Below are 21,657 nucleotides of genomic sequence, written 5' to 3'. Positions count from 1 at the left end.
ATTAGAACATTTTGAACAAAAATGTGGCACACCCTCCCCATGTTACCATATATAATAATCGGAACTTTTTATATGATTTATATGAAATTATGGCGATGGAATTTAATGAGACAATTTGGAGTTCATTTCGTTCTTATAAATGTTTGTTTTAATTTTCATATAAACTTCTACTCAAGGTGCAATTACCAGGTGATACGGTAATCCCAGCTAATGTCTACTGCCGCTATGAGAATATGCGGAGGGACGAACTTGCATGAAAAACCCAAAAGTTAAAACACAAAAAATTGCATAACTCATTATATATTTTTCAACCGATTTCATTATTTTCTCCCATTTTGGAAAACTAACTAATTTGGTATCTTATACCCAGACAAGATCACAAGAAAAGGCATTTTCCTGTTTTTTACTTCGTTAAACCACTATAACATAGACATTAGCCGATTTTTTGCATTTATGGCTTGTTCGAAACGCATTGTTCCTCTCTTTTAAAGAAAGAAATGCGTTGTGAAAAAAAGAAGTTATACCCGTTTAAAGTTTAAATCGAAGAAACACCGTTTTCATTACATTTACCGTTATAATATCAAAAAACGAAGTGACCCAAAGACACCATAGAATCACACAAAACAGAATTTATGTATCAGAACCCCTTTTTCAACTTCACAGTGTTATTGACTAACCAAAATATGTTTCGGGAATTCAAATGAAATCAACACAGAAAACCCAGAAAAGTTTTTAAAACCTCGAAATATCAGTAAATATTACAAAAATTTAATTGAAGCTGAAATAAAAAATGCGCCTTTCGGATCTGAAAAAATGACTGAGATATGAGCATTGAAAACGAAAAATCCATTGCGTTTTTCTCATAATGGCATTTTGGAAATCGGTGACCACTCTCGCTCGAAAACTAATACCAATATTTTTGTGGGCTCATTTAGGACATCACAATCTAGTAATTTATCGACCGATGCATTTAAAAACTATTAATTTGCAATTTTATGATAAAAAAGGTAACAATTTATATTTTGATTTGACTGTCCACCATTTTTGTATAAATTAATATTTTGTAAAATCCGCCCATGAAGGATAAGATTTTTATATTCTAAATAAGCCCACAAAAACATAGGAAGATAGGTTAATTCGTTTTCTAGTTAGAGTGGTCACCGCAAACCGCTTTAATAAAAAGAGTGTTTCGTAGACGGTCATTTGCCACAAGAATTATGTAATATTTTTAAACAACAAACATTTCGAATGTAGCTTAAAGTATGCTCTTTCAGTTCAGTCAGCTGGGTATTGCTGTTACCTTATATTGTTCTACCATGACATCATTTCCAAAAAAATAATTTAAAAAATGATTAAATTCATAAATTATTATTATTTCGAGTTTAGAAAGCAATATTCCCCTTAACTTGAGTAGCAGAGTAGCAACTTTGGGCAAGAGTTATTTGAATCCAAAAATCATATAAAAATGCCAAAATGTTTATGTATATGGCTTATAAATAAACCGCTAAACAATATTTTAAAGCTTAAGAAAAGACAAAACTTTATGCGACGAAGAAATTTACCTGGTCTTTGAAAACAACTTTAAACCAAACAAGTAAGCAAAGGCTATAGCCGGACGGGGCCGACCATATGATACCCTACACCACAACCTCTAGGAATTAGCTATGTGCAACCGCCTTGCGCGCTGAATGTCCGGTTTCGATTCCCAGGCCTGGCCACATCAAATTTTCAACGGTGGCAAAATATCCCTTAGTAATTTTGGCGATATTTCCTGTGTATTTTAGCCATGAAAAACTTCTCTACAAGTGGCAACTTAGGATACGCCTTTCGGATGCGGCGATAGAAACTAGGTCACATATCATCACATAGATTAGCATCTCCTGATACATCTTTAAATGTTCAGGTTCCTTTTTGAAATACACATAATATAAATAAATATATATACAATGGAATCTGCCATATCTCTGAAATTTTATATTTGAGAAAATTGTGAGTTTGTTGTAAGATCTATCGTCCAAAAATTGTGCACTTATACCTCACATATGCTCAATAATGCACACAGTTTTGTGATTTTCAGGGCATTTCGAAATTATGTCATTGTGGTTATATATTGTGATATCAAACATATATTTTATACCGGTAGAAATAACTAAAAATGAATAGAAATTCAAATAATTTGCATGCAAACAAATTGATAAATCCCAAAAATTATTCATATTCAATTACACACCAAGTAAGCTGCGCTAACGGTGATATACCCTCAGCATTTGGCCAAAAAAAGAAACAAACACAATAATTACGCCGTATAAAAAATATATTGATTTTGAATCACGAGTTTGCTTCAAAATACGTGTATCTGCAGGTATCGTAATGTAAGGCTGTACCAAATCATTTTTGTAAGCTAACTTCTGTTTTTTGAACAAGTTTGAGAATTATTTTTAGGAAGTATGGACGTACTTCGGACAAATTGTACCGTTGCAATAGGGATGTGCAAAATTTGGACCAATCAGAAAACCCTCTTAAGAGTTATCTTGCGGACTTGTCATTTTAGTTAGGTTTCTTGTTTGTTTTTCAGGGTTTCTTGGAGCTTTTCGGTCATAATGTGAAACAATCCTTGGTCGTATTTTGTATATATTCCCTTTAACCTAAAGACTGAGGGTATAAAATAGGTGGCGAAGCGACCCCATGCTACAATATTTGTATAAAAAATCCAATTGGACAACTGAACTGAAAATTTCTCTGTCATGATAGACATAATTTGTAGTATGGAATTAAATTGTTGTTCTCCACACAAAACCCATTATATATTAGGCAATAGGCCCGTTATCTAGCAGACACATTGTTGCAATTTGCATCAGGGGAAATGACAGTAGTTATTTTTCATATGTAGGCTACTTTGCCGGTATATGCCCTCCGGGAAGTCAAATATGGACCAAAAAGAAAATTTGTATATTTTTCATACAAAAGTAATGTTCCATTTCACCCGCTAAGTAATATCAGATCATCACGCAAAATTATAGGCATTTTCTTCAACCTAAACTCTTACCTCGTGCAAAATTTCGTGACAATTGAGCTATAATTGCGACCTCTAGCGTGTTTATGATAACACTGCAATCAAAAACTGGATATATTAGGCTGTAACTCTGTTATCTGATCACGTACATCAACATAATTGACTTCAATATAAAGGTCAAAAGATCGGCTTCCAAGTATAACTTACTTGCTCGGAATGTCTCTTCAAGGAATAAACATATAAGCTGTATATTAAAAATGTTCACAATTTTCACACAAAAGTTGTGACCCATTTAACCTTCTAAATATTATCTGATCGCCATCTCGTATTGCAAGCTTCTTCTTTGTCATATACTCTTTCTTACCTTATTTAAAATTTAGCTTTGATGGGGCTATTATTGAGACCGTTACAAAATTGGATAGATATTATGTTTTTGGTCCATTTCACCCGCTAAATATTCACTATCATCACCAATAAATATAGGGATCTATTCTGGTATGAACCCGACGTCCATACAAAATTTCGTGACGATCGGTCCATAATTGCGGCCAGGAGTTTGATTACAATTGGCTTTGAATTTAACATAAAGTAATTTTACGATATGGTAAAATAACTTTTTTCTTTTATACGTTTTGTACGCAGTTAATCGAATTTAACGATCCAATTTACATGGAATTCTTCTGGAATAGATCCTTGAATTCATAAATTTCGTTTCTGATAGTATTACATGCAATGTTCCTCCTAGATTGTGATTTTAAATTACCTGCAACCTGCATTTTTCTGTTAAGGGTAGTGTTTCCATACATTGTTTCATAAACTTTTTTTGTTGTATGCATTATGTATAGTATTAAGGGTAAGGTACATAAGCTGCCTCGCCTGGTTGCCTTGCTTGAATCTGATCAAAGAATAATAAAGAAAAGGGCAACACAGTTCGAAATTTGCTCGGCTTTCTTTATTCTTTTATTTTTATTATGTCAGAAACATGGTACAAATACACAGGTAGCCGCATCGGCAATTGTTGGCAACATAAGATGTCAAAATTTGACATCAATTCAATGCAATTGACACATTATTATTTTGCATTGAACTTGTATTTTATGCAAAAATTTATTCAACAATCTGCCGAGTTTAATTTTCAAAATAGAAATTTCCGGCTGTGGTTTTTTTTTAATTCCGGTTTAAGTTCAACAATCTGGCCATAATTGTGTTCCCGTACATTTCTGTTGATGTTTATTTATTATTCAATTTGTTTAATTCATCAACAGGTTTAAATTAAAAAATATACTGACATTAAGGCAATAACAATCGTAAAATAACTTGTATTGCAGATATTTCAAATGCTAACTACCCTGATTGCCAGAGAAGTTGATGGAACATAAATATTTTTATTGTTGATCCCAAGCCCACATGGTGCCAGCATTTTTTCGAGAAAAATTAACAGTTTTTTGAAAAAAAAAAATATATGACATGTTAGCGTTATCAAGCATTTTTTTTAAGTGGGGTACACACGAACAGTTTTGAGTGTCAGTTTTGCTCAAATAATCGGTTGCTTGCCAGTGTGGCCGTTCACTTTTGTCAGTCATCAGGCAACCACAAAATATTTTGTGGTTGCTGGACTGCTTGACAGTTATCGATAATTCCGAAAAATCGACAGTCAAAACTGATCGTGTGTACCCCGCTTTAAAAGAGGAATGCCTCCAATTCAGTTTGCTCAGGATAAACAGTTGCGAAAAATTTGTGGTGTGAAGTTTTCGTAAACTTGTCGAGTGAGTGGAGGTGTTCTGCAGCCAGATTCCAAGAGTCATCTTTGATGTTCCTTCTCACTGTAAATCTCACGAAGTTTGCCGATGTAGTAGCTTATTGGTGGCCGGACAGTTTCATCAACTGGTATGTAGATACTTCGTTTCCTTTTATATTACTATGACCCGAAACCCAAAACAGTTTAACGATATTGCGTATGTCATGCAGAGCTTTCCTGAAATCAAGGATAGATCGAGCGTTGGTGGCCCTTGACTTGAGAGCCTGGAGGACCACTTAACTATCGACGTATATATGTAGTTATAGGTCCTGTAATATTACCTTGAAGTCCTTTCACCAATTTTGCAGCTTTACTGATAGCAAGAATCTCTCCTGAAAAACGCTCTAATTAGTGTGTTCTCGCAGCAGACGCCGGCGCCAGTGCCTTCTTCCATCTTGGAACTTGTCGGAGTATATTGCCAGACCGTCCAGATGAGAAATACCTTTAGCCCATGCGCCCCTACTCGAAAAGATAATGGGCAGAACACCATCAAATGTTTCGAGCATGCGGTATGCCAAGAACCACGCAAAGCAGACTGTTCGGAGAATCCTTTGAGCTCGGAATCGACTGCAGAGCTTTGTGATTGTGCGAAGAAATACCGTAACTGACATAAGAGGGCTGCTGAGACAGGCAGGAAGCATCTAGCTTAGGCCAAGGTTGCCAAAAAACGCTACAGCGACAAGCTCTGCTATGCAGTGATCGATACTAATAGAGGTTAAGGCAAGATACCTAAACCTTCAAGCCATTCAGGAAATGACCAACAACTAGATTTTGGTATTTCAATATGCCCAGGGTAGAAACTTTGCCGAATTTTCAGAGACGCAATGCTTGGCCGAAGTTTTCGGTCGTCAAAACAGGACCTTGGATGTGAAGATATGGAAGGTTTTCCACAGCGAGAAGCAAGAGGACGGAACTCTCCTTATAGTCGACATTGACCAACTCCCCATAACCAGTATGATAATGCGGAGGACAAGCTTCAAAGTGGGAAAGGCGAGGATCAGCAAACAACAGGACAGCGAGACGTGACTGAAATCAGCGACTCACATGAAACCTCTTTACAGGTGGACCAATCATCGAGGTAATCCAAACAAGCCAACTTCGGAGCGACCATGGTTACCGAATTTATTAATACATATTGCCTTAATCCAGAAATCTTGGACTATTCAGAGCAAAGTCTCTGGACTATATCATATAAATTACTAAATACGGTGTCTCGGGCCACAATAAGTTATGTTTTCTTTTCTCTTCAGAGTTGTGAATATCGGTGAGGATAGCAAAACAAACTGGTACGAAGTACTATTGGGTTAGGTTGTAGGACGCGTAGCTGTCATAGTAGACAGCTACTTTACTCGGAGACAATGTGGTCCATTGTGTTCATACTAATAGAGTGCTAGGTTAGGTGCTAAGGCATAGAAAATTGATTGGTGGTATTGTGGACAGAGGGAAGATATAACAGCATTTTCAGAAGAACTTACTGAAGAGTGTTAAGAAGAACTTCCTTCCTTCTTCTTAATAGAGAGATTTGTCATATTTTATGGTGCGGCGTAATTCCTACTCGCTTCAGCCACTTCACACCCTTGGCAAGGAGAAGCAGACATGTTGGACCGATTTGGCAGAAGACTGTCAGAGATTGGATCGTGTGTTCACCCGTTATTTGCAGTCTCCTGATCGTGAGCATTGAACGTCGGCATAATAAATGCTCGATTGTCTCTGTTTCTTGCACCTTCATCTTCGCATAACCTGCAGTAGTCAGCAATTTCATATATTTTCCATTTGCAGGACATTCATCTTATTCTGCAGTGACCGGTAATTATTCCCATCGTTAGTTTCAGCTGGGATTTCTGCATGGTAAGTAGAGATGCAGTTCTTCGCTTGTAGAGGATTACCCACTGTGTCAGATATGCCTAACCTTATCCCGATATCTTTGTTGTAAATACAAAATGGTGGTTTGATTGAATTGTCGACTTCAATCTATGTTGGCTCTGATGCGCAACGGGCCATTTACTTTCCTTTCACGTATCCAAAGCATTCTTGCCGTCCCAAATCATCGCAGACTTGATAGTGTAGGACCAGTTTGTGGGCTAATATGTATCAGTTCTGCAGCTTTTTTTGATTGCAAAGATTTCGGCTTGGAAAACACTATAATTTTCGTTCAACATTTATGAGAGCTGTATGTTGAGGGTATCGCTATAGACGTCTTCTCCTGTTACAGTTTCCCTCTTGTAGTCATCGGTATAAACCGGTAGTGGGTAGTTAAAAGTCCTGGCTTCCTTGTAAGGTATGTATGTATTAATTTGGTCGAAGTGCAATTACGGTGATATGTATTTAGTCACATTCGTTGTAGAACTGCAGCGTGATCATATTCGGAACTGCGCCATTTATCTCGCCCCTGCTTCTATTTTGAAAAGTGTTCTTATTATCACAGTTGCTTAAAATAATGTATTACGGACTCAACTCTGGCATTTTTGTCGCTGATAACCTAGTGCAAATAGTGAGCATCGGCATCACATCCTAGGATTATGAGGCCATTCTCCTAACGTGCCTCACCATATCTTGACCTGGTCGGTCAGGGCTTTCCTGGACATATCAACTTCAAACTTCGTGAGAGCAAGTGGAAGTTCAGCAGCAGTCACATTGCAGTGATGTAGGTTGATGTGCTTTATGCGAAACGGTTGCTACTTGCGTTCTTTTACTGCATTTGGGCTAGACGGATCTTTCTTCTAGACCAAAATGGAGTTTGCCCTCAAGAATTCTTAAATTTGTCTGACCTTGTGTTCTATTGACACCCTGATAACAAGACCCCCATTCTCCGGATTGTGGCTAACAAGCTTCCAAGAGCTAGTCTGGAGATTGGGATTTTGTCTATTGGGTATTGTCAGTATGCGCATGGGGTCCACAGGGGATTGTGGCACCAATACTGACATACTGACTGACCTTCTAAAGGGGTTCTTCTCCAAACTAACATGTTGTTAGCTTGAGAGGCTGCATTAGCTATTATGTCTTCCATAATATTATTCTTTTGATAGCCGGCAGAGGAGATTGAAGGCTTGGAGTCCTACATCAGCATGAATGCTATTGAAACGTGTCTGATAGGTTCGTTGATCTATATGTTCTCGTTTATACCTCTGGGACTCCCTCTCCAGATCATGTGTGTGTTCCCGGGTCCCGCCCCGCCTTGTGGTGTGATTTTTCCTATGCTTAGCCCTCTTCACCTTATTCTTCGGTGGTTGTGGTAGGGACAACATGTCCAGCATCCGAGGCATATTCCGGGTCAGGCTTATTTCAGACCTTTTGCCTCCAAGATGTTTTTTCTGGGGTTGATTCATATCTTTTGCCGTAAACTCCCTCGACTTTGTCCCCATTCATTGGGATGAATAAAAAAATATTTAGTTCAGGATTTTTCCTGGGTAAGTAAGAATGTTTCCTTTCAAACTTGCTGATTGTATGTTTTGTTATTGTTGATGATTCGATCATATGATTGCTTAAGTCTGGAGTATTCCCTCATTGACTTAACTTCATCATTACTCTCTGTAAAGAGTTATGTAAGCAATCATATGATCGAATCTTCAACTATAACAAAACAAACAAAAAAACAGCGAAGGCACGCGCAAAAGGGAATGTTTAAATTCCAACAACATCCTCAAAGGTAACTGCGTTGATGTTGTTTCAACTTACAGAAATCGACAAATTCTGAGTTGAATCGTGCTGTCAACTTGAAAATATTTTGTTTTGGTGTTTTTTGGGAAAGCCGAAAAGTGAGCATCATTCTTATTAACATGAGAATACTCGATGCTTAAAGTGTTCTGGTTTTTACTAGAAAAATCCTCATTTCAAAAACTGAAAAGCCAATTGATAATTCCCTTCGCCGGGATGAAATCATGATATTGGTAGCGATCAGTAAATTTTGCGAGCTGTCAGTACGTTTTGTAAACATTACTCTCTGTAAAGAAAGTAATGATGAAGTTAAGCCAATCATAGAGATGGATGAGGGTTCTCTACCGATGCACTTTCTGAGTTAATTCATTAATCTGCGATAGTCCCTCTTCTTATTAGCCAACCACGTCGCAGAGCTGGTTGAGGTGATGGAAGCCTTTTTCGACCAAAGTTTTGTTCGACGTGGCCTGCCTCGGAATGCTAGTTTATCGGCTGTGGCCTATGGTCGGATGACTTCAGCGAGACCGTCCTTAACAACTTCTACACCTTTTCAGATGTAATTCGAAACATTTTGATTATGATTCAAGAATTCCATTTGTAATTCGTTACAATCCATTTATAATTTCTGTTAGAAATGTTGGCATATCGAAAATATTTCGCACATTAATTGATACCTTATTTGATTAGAGTCAAAATGAAGACGTTGTCAAATCGGCAAGTTGGGTTTCGGTTTCCTTGCGGTAAGGTATGTTTGTTTTTCTATAGACACTGCAATCGTTTAATCAACTTTCAAATGCATTACACTTTCAACTGGTTTGAAAGATGTCATAACAACGCCGAAGCCATTGACCAAACAATCAATTTATGACGAAACTGATAACTATAATTTAAAACGATAGGTTAAATACCATGCTCTCCGAAATGAGTATGGTTCATATGTACTAATGAGGAGCGACTTGAATGACTAAGTTGGCTTGTAGATGATAAAAATCAAAGAAAAAAACATCAAACAAACAAAAACAGACTCTTGTCTACCACGCTTTACCGTTAATTTAATCAGTTGCTATGTAAAATAGATATAAATGTATGTTCCGAACCGGTTAATGGTATAAAAACTTTTATCAAAACGCCTTATTATGTACATATGTGTATATGTGTGAATGTTTGTCTAGCTTAAAAGAATCTTTGCAATCTTTCGTAAGTTCCGCAATTTTCAATGTTATAAAGTGGATATTTTTGTTGCAAACCATAAAGAAATTCCATGGAAAAAACCAAATTAATTCTGATTTAAAAATAAACAGAAAAAAAAAACTTGAACTTGACCTTCTACGTCAAGTTTAATAACTTCATGCGTTAGATCCAAATGTGGGTCATATGATGTCTATATAACCAATAAAATATAGGTATTAAGAACTAAAGAAACGTGCCAAAAAATACAATGAATTCTCATCAAAATCTTAGCATTAAGAACATCAAACTGGCATTCGCAAGTTGAATAACTTTATTATTCATATAAATTTTATGTCAGATGCTGAATTTATCTACATTCTTAGAGTGCATTTACATCAAACTGGTTTTATTGATTATCTGAAGCTTGTATAGCATTCAAATAAATGACGTAAATGCCAAAATCACCTGTTTTTCAGGTGTCAGTCTAAATTAGACTTTGCCCACAAATTCACAAATTTGTCATGAATTTTTTTAGCGTTTGCCATATGAGAGAGAGCCCACAATGAATTTGTTCAAACTCAATTTATGACACTGTGCACGGTGCGCCTTAACTAACTTTAGATGAAAGGTGCTTCCACCTGGGCGCACCGTGTGTGTGAATCTTAGGCACCAAGTATGTTTGAACGAAAACCGTTTCAGACAATTTGGAGCCGATTTAGCCATGTCCGTCTGTTTGGCTGGATCGCACAATAACTCTCGAACGGATGAACTGATTGGGTCCAAATTTTTCATCTCAAAGTTACTTTTTTAGATAAATCCAGTTGATATCCAGTTTTCTGACTGTTTTTACCATGCATGCTGAATTAGGGACTCTTTTAAGAACGCTGTAATTTATTTCTTTGTTCAAATGTGCCCAGATATGGAATTCCGAGTATTTGGACAAAAATGCTCAAAATGTCACGTTAAGGTTAAAATATAAGCTCTGTTCCTTTACGTGCAAGAATCTTCAAGTTTTACCACTTTTTACTCGAAAAGAGTTCCTTTACCTCTGACACCATACAATTCATATGAGAGCAGCTCACAACTTTTGCTACTTTTGCCGGTTTTACCATTTTCAAAAGTAAAGGAACAGATCAATAAGTTAACAAAGTACTTTTTTGTTCGTAAATCCAAGCGAATGGTCTCTTTCTCACGTTCTTGCCCCCCATATTTTATTTTCCCTGTCATAGGCTGAGGGTATACAGCAGTCAGTCCACCGACTAATATATTCTATCAGGTATGTGATGAAAACCGAATCGACTTGATTTGCTGAATCGGAATGGTATATAATCGGAGTGCCTTTGATGATATGTATAGTTTTGCTTCACAAACGCCCCTTATTTGAATAATATTTTTATAATCCATTTACAATTCCATTAAAATATTCACCAAAATTAGAGATATACGATTTCGATTTATGGCAAAACGAGTCTAAAGAAATCAAGATATTGCTTGCAATATTTGAAATAGAGCTTTGGTACAGACGTTTCTATTACTCCCAGGATGTTTCGTATTGAAAATGGGCTATATCGGGGTCACCATAGGCTGAAATTCGGTATTTAGTTTAATGTGGGGCTATTAATCGTTTCCCCAGAAATTTGTCAGTACATGTCCATTTTTTTTAATGTAGCCCGTTACCTCCCGATTTTCGTTTTTATACCCTCAGCATTTATGCTAACGAGGGTATATACACTTTCATACGGACAAAATGTGCCCCATCCACCGACGTAGCCAGGGGGGAGGCCCGGGGGGCCCGGTCCCCCCCGAAATGGTAACTTTTTATACGGTTTTGGTACATTTTACTTGCAAAAGTTAAAATTTTGTCCATTGGGCCCCCCGCAATGGTGTCGAGAGCCATTTCTGACTACGTCCCTGGCCCCATCGAAATAATGGTTTCAGAGCCCAAGTATGTTTGCACTACACTCGGTGTTATAGGGATTTTTTGCTCATTTCAGGCTATTTTCTCAGGAAGTATGGACTTGCCCCTGATGAAACTTGTACCGTCGTATGGAGGACAGTGATTACAAGTTTTTACAACAAACATCAAAGCGATTCGAGAGCCGGTCCTAAATTGAACTTTTCCGAAATGTTGTGTGGGAGGTACTCGAAGTAGTGGACCGATTGATTCCATATTGGAACCTAATCTAAGTCTGGTAGAAGTTTCACGATGTGCAAAGTATGGACTAAATCGGTTACTGCCTTCAAGAGTTATCATGCGCACAAATTATCCGAACACTTTCGAACTTTTGTGGTGGAGGTACCGGAAGGAGTGGACCGATATAACCCATCTTCGATCTTAAACTAAGTTTGGGCAAAATATTACAAAAGCCAAATTTTGGACCGAATCGGTTGATCCGTTCGAGAGTTATCGTGCGCTCCAGCCAGGCAGACAGACAGACAGACGGACGGACATGGCTAAATCAATTGTCTGAAACGGATTTCGTCCAAACAAACTTGGGGTCTAAAACAATTATTTCGATGAGGCACATTTTGCCCGTATGAAAGTGTATATACCCTCGTTAGCATAAATGCTGAGGGTATAAAAACCGCTATGACATGGTGTGTAGTGGCTGGAGCTCCAGATAACCCTCGAACGGATCTGCCCATCGTAATATCATGTCCGAACTTAGTTTGATTTCGAAGATGGGCCATATCGGTCCACTCCTTTATGTACCTCCCCCACAAAAGTTCAAAACTTTTCATAAAAATAACGAGCACGATAATTCTCGAAGAGAGTATTGATTTGATCCATACTTTGAACATCGAAATATTTCTACGAGACATAGGTCAGGTTCCAGTATGGACTATGTATGTCAACTCTTTAGGGTACCTCCCACACCAAATTTAGAGAAAATGCAGTTTGAGGCTTTCTCTCGAATCACTTTGATCTTTGTTGTAACAACTTGCATTCGCTGCCGACATTACGACGGTACAAATTTTTTCAGGCACAAGTCCATACTTCATGAGAAAATAGGTCCAAAATATGGCTTTCGTAATATTTTTTCCAAACTTTGTTTAGGTTCGAAGATGGGCACTATCGGTGCACACACAACAACCTGACCAAGAATTATGAAATTAAAAAATGTTGTGTAGCATTACGTAAAGCTATTTTAAAGAAGTTTTAGTTGATTTTATATGAAATATTGATACAAAGTATATAATTTCAACTGAGAGACTTTACAATATTTTAGATATAACTTTGAAATTTGGTACAGAGTATAATAAATTAGTCTGTGGATGTTTAGAATTGAAATTAACCATATCAGAACATGTTCAGTATAGTCCCCATACACAAATTCCGCCTTGTATTTTGAAGATTTTAACCAAATTCTCCAACGCAATTGACGCAATAACTAAAAAATCTTTCAAATGAACATTACCCATATAGGTTTACGTTTTAATTTATTCTAGAATTTTTAACCACAGTAGCTCTTATTTGGCATTTTCGATTCTATTTCAAAGATCAGTATTTCTTCTTCTTTAAAGTACATATCCATATATCCCACATTAACTTCAGTCCCATTAAAAAAGTTTTGTCTTATTTTTGCCTTATTAAGTTATCAATTGGACACATTTTTACCACGAGGACTGATTCTGACAAGAAGATCTATCTAAAAACCTATTAATGTTATTTGTATACCATTAATTAATTGAAATCAATAACTCCAAAAAAGAATAAATCGAATCCGTGAGTGCAGATTGGGCTTGTACCGAACTATGTGAAAATAATATTCTTTTATGTCATAAAAACACCAAAACTTTACTATTTTACCAGAAGTGATAGAGTTCATGCAAGCCAACTAAAAAATTCAGAAAATTACATTTATTGTCTGTTCCAGTACTGCAAGAATCTACTCATTTTTAGTAGCAAAAATGTGTAGATTCCTGAAGGTTCTGGAACAGGCATTTAGAAAAAAAGAGAAAACATTTTTATCAGGAGTCGGGCGATACCAACTACGACTCATACCACCAGTTTTAGTAAAAAATTTTATTCTTCTCACACGAATTGTCAAATTTTGTAGATCGATTTACTCGCTTTAGCGCAAATGTAGAGCGCTGATTTTTAAATGAAGAATCCTTAACGATGTATGGAACGGGTATACGAAAAATTAGATGTGTATGTCATCTGGGGGCTGAGCTATGAATGCCTAATTTATTACGAATATAGACGAACGAACAAAAATAAGTTACAAAAACTGGGGGATAGACTCTGAATTCTACTCGCAGTACTGTTTGAGACTACGAAATCCACATTCTGTCTCGGCAAAATTTTAGCTAAGTCCTGAAAAAAAAGGTTAAGTCGAAAAACTCCATCAGTAGTGCGATTGTCTAACACATTTTTTGAGTTACCGACAAAAATCGGTAAAATTTAAACCCAAAATTATATATGAAAAGTTCAATAAAAATTGAAAACAGTCTTACTATCGGTATAACTTTACACTGCTTTTTATTCGTCGCTAACTTACCGAAAAAATCGGTAATTACCGATAATTACCGAAGTATTTTAATTTTTTACTCAAAAATTGAGTTAGAGAATCGCTCTACTGATATCCCAATGGTTGTTGTTCCGCCTTATTTCTATCTTAATTGTACGATTAGATGTTTATGAACTCGATGACATTTAAAACCTTCCAAGGACTATGACTTCTGTCGGCACAGCGGAGGTAAACTTATGAAAATTCATAACTTTTGTTTTCTCGAAACAAGTAAATAATATCAGTCGGGTTTGCCGACAGCCTGTGTAAGTTGAGACTTCTATCTATAGACAGATCGAATACGGGCTTCATAACCAAAATCTTTGTCCTATAAATTGTGCAGTCAGGGAGTTTCAGAATTTCGTGGCTTTTTTTGGACGTATAAACTTTCCGACAAAAATAGCGAAACCTTTGGGTATAAAACTTCAAGATTGTGGGTGTTGCGACTAAATGCTTATGCTGAGCTCATAAGTTTGACTTCGATAAGAGCGCAAAAGTTTTGCACTTTTGTGGAGAAGATACCTGAAAGAATGGTCCATTTTGGAAATGGGCCTAATTTTGGAAGTCATTCCTTTTGATAGTTATGGTGTCAATCCGTTATTTTAGTTGATCATGGTAAGATTTAGAGCTTTTGAACCGTTATGTCAGGAAGCATGGACTTACCAGGAAAAATAGAATATCGCTGTAACAAAGACCGCAAGCAGTAGCATTGGTCAAAATGTCCAAAGGATTCTCGAACAGCCCATAAATTGCACGAAGATGTTGTCGCATATAGACCCTCTTGGTACTTGATATACATATCGCTCAATTACTCAAAGAGTAGCATAACTCAAAAAATTCACTTTCTTTCTATTTTTTCTACGACTTCTACTTTCATGCTGATATCTCTACAGCTGATTTATTACGAGTTTCGCATAGTTCAACACAAAAGTTTTTGGAGTTTATGAAGCAATAAAACACTTCAAATCATGCTTGATCTTGCACAGAAATTTAACACTGATATCTGGCTAGGTGTTTGAAAAATATGGTCCACGTAGTTATTTTGTTTTTTATGTAATATTCTTTTTAAGTTGGGAAGTCAAATTTCAATCGCCAACTTAAAACGTATTTTTCTCGAAACTCAATTTTTTGAAATGTGGCACTCTTTGATTAAATGAGCGATATGTACGTCCGGAAGTAATTTTAGGATGTTCAAAGTTTCTGTGAAATCGGATATTGAAATTTTGTGTGCGAGGTACCTGAAGCAATGAACCGATGTAATCCATATTCGAACCTAATCTATGTCTCGAAGAAATCGATTTGGACCTTCGAGTGTTATTGTGCGCACCATTTTAGCGAAATATTTTCTATATTTTTGCTAAATCGACGCCAAATTATTTGAAGCGGCTTTTGTTGAAAGATATGAGCAGTCAAAGGTCATTATTTCGATGAGGTATATTTTTATCGTTAGCCTAAAGGCCGAAATTACAGCAGATTTTAATACCATTTAACAAACGTTTACGGTTGTTTTCAGCTACAACTTTGTTAATGGTAGGTAAAAATTCTGGTGGGTATGCTACTTATAGCAGATATTAGCACTTTATGACGCACAACAATAAATTTTTCTCCATTAAATAAATAATAAAAAATTAAGGTAGTAAAACAATTTTCTAATTGGTTTTAGAGATATACTCCAATTAAAACACTTGATATATCGTACATTTTGTCCAGTAAACATGTCATTTCATGCACTTCCAATCCGCACAATAATAAACTCGTCATTTTTTGAATACAGAATGAGTTTAAAGTCTCAAGACCTTTATATTCATTATAGAATTCCTCGACCCTTTATTATTTGATAATGAAATTACATGAGATAAAGAAGTAATTCAGATTTTACTGGAAGTTTTTCTCAAATAGTATTCAAACAAAAAATTTTTTTAAATATTTCTTAGACAACTTGTTCATACAGTACATTTTTAGTACATAACCTTCACAACAATTTAACTTTACTTTTTAAAATTCCAAATTCACCCCCCCCCCCCTACGTACGTCCCTGACGTGGGCCATTGGAACTGTGTAGTGAACTAGATATGTAGTTCCATATAGTTCAGTTGGCACAACTCTATAAACTGCAAATAAAAGGAATAAAAAATAGGCACAATCAGAGTGTACGGAGAGCGTAACACGAGTTCTACCACCACGTTTGAGCCTAGAGCTAAGAGTGCACTCCGGCTCAAGGATATAAATTCATGGCGCTGTTCCGAATATGGTCACGCTGCTATTCTATGGCGTTCGGGACTAGCACTGGGATCTGGGGTAATCAGTGATTGTATATGACCACAACTACACTTCGACCAGATTAATGTAAAAATTCCCCACAACTCTCCATCTCTACTCGGTGTAGAGATATATAACGATGGCTCCACAAAGGAAACAAGAACAGGAGCTGGCGTCTACAGCTATACCCTTAAGGCAGGACTCTCATACAGGTTGAGTGAATTGATAGGTAACGTAAATATGGACATATTTGTACTGGTGGAAAGTCAAGCGAACCTTAAATTACTCAGGTCTCACACTAACAAGTCTGCGACGGTTTCGGAGTGTAAGAATGCCTTGGAAAATCTAAAATAAGTCTTTACTTTGTGTTAGATCCAGGGTCATTGCATCGGAATCAACCGATATTGAAGTCGACAACTCAACTCAATATCAATTACAGTGTGCCATTTCATGCGGCAGTTGGATCAAAGATATCGGGATAAGGCTAACCAGATATCGCACAATGACCCTATCTGTAAGGTATTCAAGGAAATCTGTACAACCCACTCCAAGCGAAGAACTACATATCTACTTTCCATGATGAAATCCGACCTGAAATTAACGGTAAGAATAATAACGAGTCACACAGCATAAGTTTGATGTCTTGCAAATGGAAAAGAGATGCTATGGATGACTGTTGCAGATTATACGAAGATGAAACGGAGACAATCGAGCATTTACTATACCGCTGTCCAAAGTTCACGATCCGGAAACTGCGAAAAATGGGTAAACACACAGCATTCAATCTTTGGCAATTTTCTGACAAACGAAGCCAACAAGTTTGCTTCTTCTTGCCAAGGATCTGAAGTAGCTGCAGCGAAAATTTATTACCGCACCTTAAAATATGGCAAATGTTCTCTCTCTCTCTCTAATCTGAACACTTAAAATCAGAAATATCTTTTAATATTTTTCTTAAAATCTCTGTACGTATCTTCGTCTGTCCATAATATCTATTTTTCTATAACTTTTTATTTTAGGCACTCTATTAGAATAAACAAAATGGACCGCAAAGTCTTCGAGTGAAGTAGCTGTGTACTGCGACAGTTACGCCTCCTTTAACCTAACCTACCACTACGTTTCTCACTGTGAAGACCTAGACCTGTTCACCTTTTTCGCTCTGAAACTGGAGGGCGGCATTCTATTTATGTGTGAAATTGTCCCCGAATATCGTAAAAATTTTCAATTTGTTGAGATACCACCTATGGTACCATACTAGAATGAGGTCCGCGCTTTGGTAACGGCTTCGTTATTAAATGTAACATTATGCAAGCAGCCATTATATAAATGTTCATATAGAACGTGCTCTCGACGTGGTGGTCTATCTCGTATACTGCTGTTTCTATTGACTTTTTCTCTAACTTGTGCACTTATAGTACTTTAGCATATTCTTTGGAATTCTAATCTTAATAATAATATCGATTGTATGCTTCATAGGTTTGAGGAAAAATTGTGTTTGTTATACTTTTGGGGTCGAAAAGACTTGGCAGGTTTGTGAAAGAAGAGTAGGAAAATCTGATTTGATCCCGCTGCTACACAAAAACAAACCCCCTTTTGTGGCATCTTTTACTTTATTTTTTTCCATTTACCATTTTGTTGATGTCCCCGCGCTACGGTTGCAATTAATACATCGAATTCATAGGCCAACTATCGCTATTTAAACGTAAAACATAGTACAAAAAGAAAATGAAAAACTCCACAGTGGCGCTATCTGTGTCAAAAGTCTAATATTGTTTAATTGATAGCATTTATTCTACAATCAGTGGCAATGTTTTTTAAAGTCGTCAACCTTTTGAGTGTGGTGCAAAAAGTGACTCAACTTGAATGATAGAGTCAAGTTCATTAGGTCTTAGTACAACAACACACATAACAACATTGATGTTATATTGTTATTATATTATTAAAATTGTAGTTTGTGTTGTTTTAAATCCAATGTCTCAGTTATGAACATTATCATCTCTAATTTGCAGTTTTGAAACAAATTCTTGATCAGCAATGAAGTCTCCTAAAGTTACATACATACATATGTATGTATGGTATACATACTTGATTATAGTTGTTTATTGCATAGACTATGTATGTTCATTAGGGCGACGCAAAAAACAAAAATTTTTGATAGGAACTTCCACCCCCTAAATTTTTTCCATTTGATCCAAAAACTTTATATATGAAATTTTAGAACGATTGTTTGAGGTTAACCCCCGCCACCCGAGCTATCTTTGTTTTCATAGTAATTTGTATGGGGCTAAAGGTGTATTTTCACAAAAATTCTCTGAAGGTCAATCGATGCAAAAACTTTACCATTTTATTGGCGTGGTTAAAAACGATTTCTACAAAAAATATGACGATCGGTTAACAATAACCCGTGCCCCTGACCGATCTTTATTTGCATAGTACTCTGTATGGGGGCCAAAGGCGAATTTTCAGGAAATCGCTCTGCAGGCCACAATTATTTTCCAAACGACAAACAAATGTTACCATTGTTGTGGCTATAAAACCAAATCTACAAAAGTTTATGAAAATCTGGCCAGATTTTGATATTGCTGCAGATTGGGGTCCATTGGAGTCTTGGCCTTCCCCTATTACGTTAACCATCATCAAGGTTTCTATTCACATGTACAAGATAATTGTCATTGAATTGAAGTGTCAGTGTCGTTTTGATACATAAAGTCATTATATACCGTTATATGGGGGATATAGCAAAATGTGGACCTATTTTGACAATTTTTGCTGTAGAAGTTTTGTGACTGCAGGGAACCTTAAATATCAAATTACGGGCAGTTCAAGTAACAACATGTAGTTATGATCCCTAAAATATCTAAAATCGGGAGGTAGCTTTATATGGTGCCCACACCAAAACATGCACCAAAATTGACAATTTTTAATGGGAACCCCAAATGTCAAATAAAAGGTAGCTCGGTGAAAAATGTAGCTAATATCCTCAGGATACCGAAAATCGGGAGGTAACGTTATATGGGGCCAATACCAAAATATGGACCTATATGGAAAATTGTTAGTGGAGACGTGTTGTGACTACTTAGAACCTCAAATCTCAAATTGCAGCTAATACGGTTAAAAATTGTATATCAAATTCTCAAAATACCGAGAATCGGGAGGTACCGTTATATGGGGGATATTGGCCAAAACATAAGTCTATATTGGTGGAAAAGTTTCGTGATTGCAGTGAACCTCAAATGTCAAATAATAGGCAGTTCGGAAAAAGGTAGCTAAAATCCTCCAAGTACCTAAAATCGGAAGGTACCGTTATTTGGGGGCTATACCAAAACGTGGACGAATTTTGAATTTTCGCGACTGCAGTGAATGAACCTCAAATTTCAAATTGCGGCTAGTGCAGGCAAACAATATAGCTAAAACTCTCAAAATACCGAATATCGGGAGGTACCGTTGCAAGAGGCCTATACGAAAACCTAGACATATTATGACAAATTTTAGTGCAGAAGTGTTGTGACTACTACGAACGTCACATGTCAAATTACAGCTGGTTCAGACATAGAATGTAGCCAAAAGACTCGAAATGCCGAAAATCGGGAGGTACCAAAACATGGACCTACATATATATCGCATCATCGAACTTGACCTGCGTGTGGAGAAGTCACTCGTAAGCAAAAATATAGCATTTTAGCTCAATTATTGTAGAAGCTAAAGTGATTGCAGCAGAAGGACATGGCTAGATCAATTGAGAATTTGATCCTGTAGTGAAATTCTGTAACTCATTTTTTGATCACCGACAAAAATCGGTAAATTTAAAATGCAAAATTATGAATGAAAAATACCAATAAAAGTAGAAAGCAGTGTTGCTATCGGTAGGACTTAGCGACTACTTTATTTCGCAAGTACCCAGGCTTCGGAACCATACATCAGCACGGGTAGTATCAGTGTTTTGTAAAGCGTTATTTTTGTTTGACGAGTTGTGGCTTTGTTTTTAAAGTGCTTACTTAAGCCAAATTAGCATCTGTTGGCCAATACAATTCTTCTTTTTATTTCATAACTGATGCCATTTGTTGTGTTTACGGCGGTGCCGAGGTATATGAAGTCTTTTACTACCTCAAAATTATAGGAGCCAAATTCAACAGTTGGTACGCTCTTAATGGACGCATTGCGCGTCGACACCATCAACTTGGTCTTCTCGCCGTTTACCGCCAGACCCACTTTAGCAGATTCTCCTTCGACCTTCATAAAGGTATCGGTTTCTTCTTTCACTGATCGTCCCATGATGTCTATATCATCAGCATAAGCAAGTTACATGTGGCACTTCTTTTGACGTTTGCCTCTCGTACAACCTTTTCTAGCAGGATGTTGAAAAAATCACACGAAAGGCTGTCTCCTTGCCTGAAACCTCTTTTGGTACAAAACTCTTCGGAGAGGTTCTTTCCTATTTTAACTGAAGATCTTGTGTCAATTAGAGTCATTTTACAAAGCCGAATGAGCTTTGCGGGGATACCAAATTCTGACATGGCTTGGAATACTTTTGAACGTAGGGGACTGTCGAAGGCTGCTTTGTAATCGGCAAAAAGGTGGTAGGTGTCGATCTGCATCTCTTGGGTCTTCTCTAGGATTTGCCGCAGGGTAAATATCTGGTCAATGGTGGACTTGCCAGGTCTAAAGCCGCATTGGTATGGTCCAATTATTGCGTTGACCATGGGCTTTAGTCGTTCGCACAATATCCCTGACACTATCTTGTAGGCGATAGGGAGAAGACTTATGCCCCTATAGTTGGAGCATAAAGTCTTATCTCCTTTCTTATGGACGGAACACAGAATGCTCAGGTTCCAATCGTCAGGTAAGCGTTATTCCTGCCAGATGGAGCTAACTAGCTGATGCATACGCCTTATCAGCGTGTCGCCTCCGCTGGTAGGCCACCAGCTCCTGCTGCCTTATTATTCTTCTGCCGGTTTATTGCTGTCTTTACCTCATCTTGGCCGGGTGGTATACATTCAATACCATCTTCTGGGATTGGATCTGTGGTATCTTCGTCGACTTCGCTTCTATTGGATACCAACAGTTTCGAAAAATGCTCTTTCCATATCCTTAGCACACAATCTGTATCAGTTACCAGATTACCTTGCTGGTCTCTACAGGAGGATGTGCCAGTTCCAAAGCTATCAGTTTGATGTTTCACTCTTTGGTAGAATTTTCGGACTTCATTCTGTCTCCTGTACATCTCGATTTGTTCACACTCCCGCCTTTCCATC

The 21,657-nt window shown here is 37.1% G+C and overlaps 1 protein-coding gene across 2 annotated transcripts in view; it reads left to right on the top strand.

Moving 5' to 3' along the window:
- Positions 1-21,657, top strand: part of LOC141402262 (very long chain fatty acid elongase AAEL008004-like) — a 59,517-nt gene that overhangs the window by 7,930 nt on the left and 29,930 nt on the right. The window contains exon 2 of one of the 2 annotated variants that reach the window (XM_073983165.1): positions 6,591-6,659. The exons of the other annotated variant lie outside the window; for it this stretch is intronic. The gene's annotated coding sequence lies outside the window, so the exon portion shown is untranslated. The remainder of the gene's footprint in view (positions 1-6,590; positions 6,660-21,657) is intronic. 2 annotated transcript variants of the gene reach the window in all.

This window comes from Musca autumnalis, unplaced genomic scaffold, assembly GCF_047663935.1.
Source record: "Musca autumnalis isolate F117 unplaced genomic scaffold, ASM4766393v1 scaffold_4, whole genome shotgun sequence".
Lineage (NCBI taxonomy): Eukaryota > Metazoa > Arthropoda > Insecta > Diptera > Muscidae > Musca > Musca autumnalis.
Note: the sequence above shows the minus strand (reverse complement) of the source record. Positions and strands in the feature narration are given on the sequence as shown.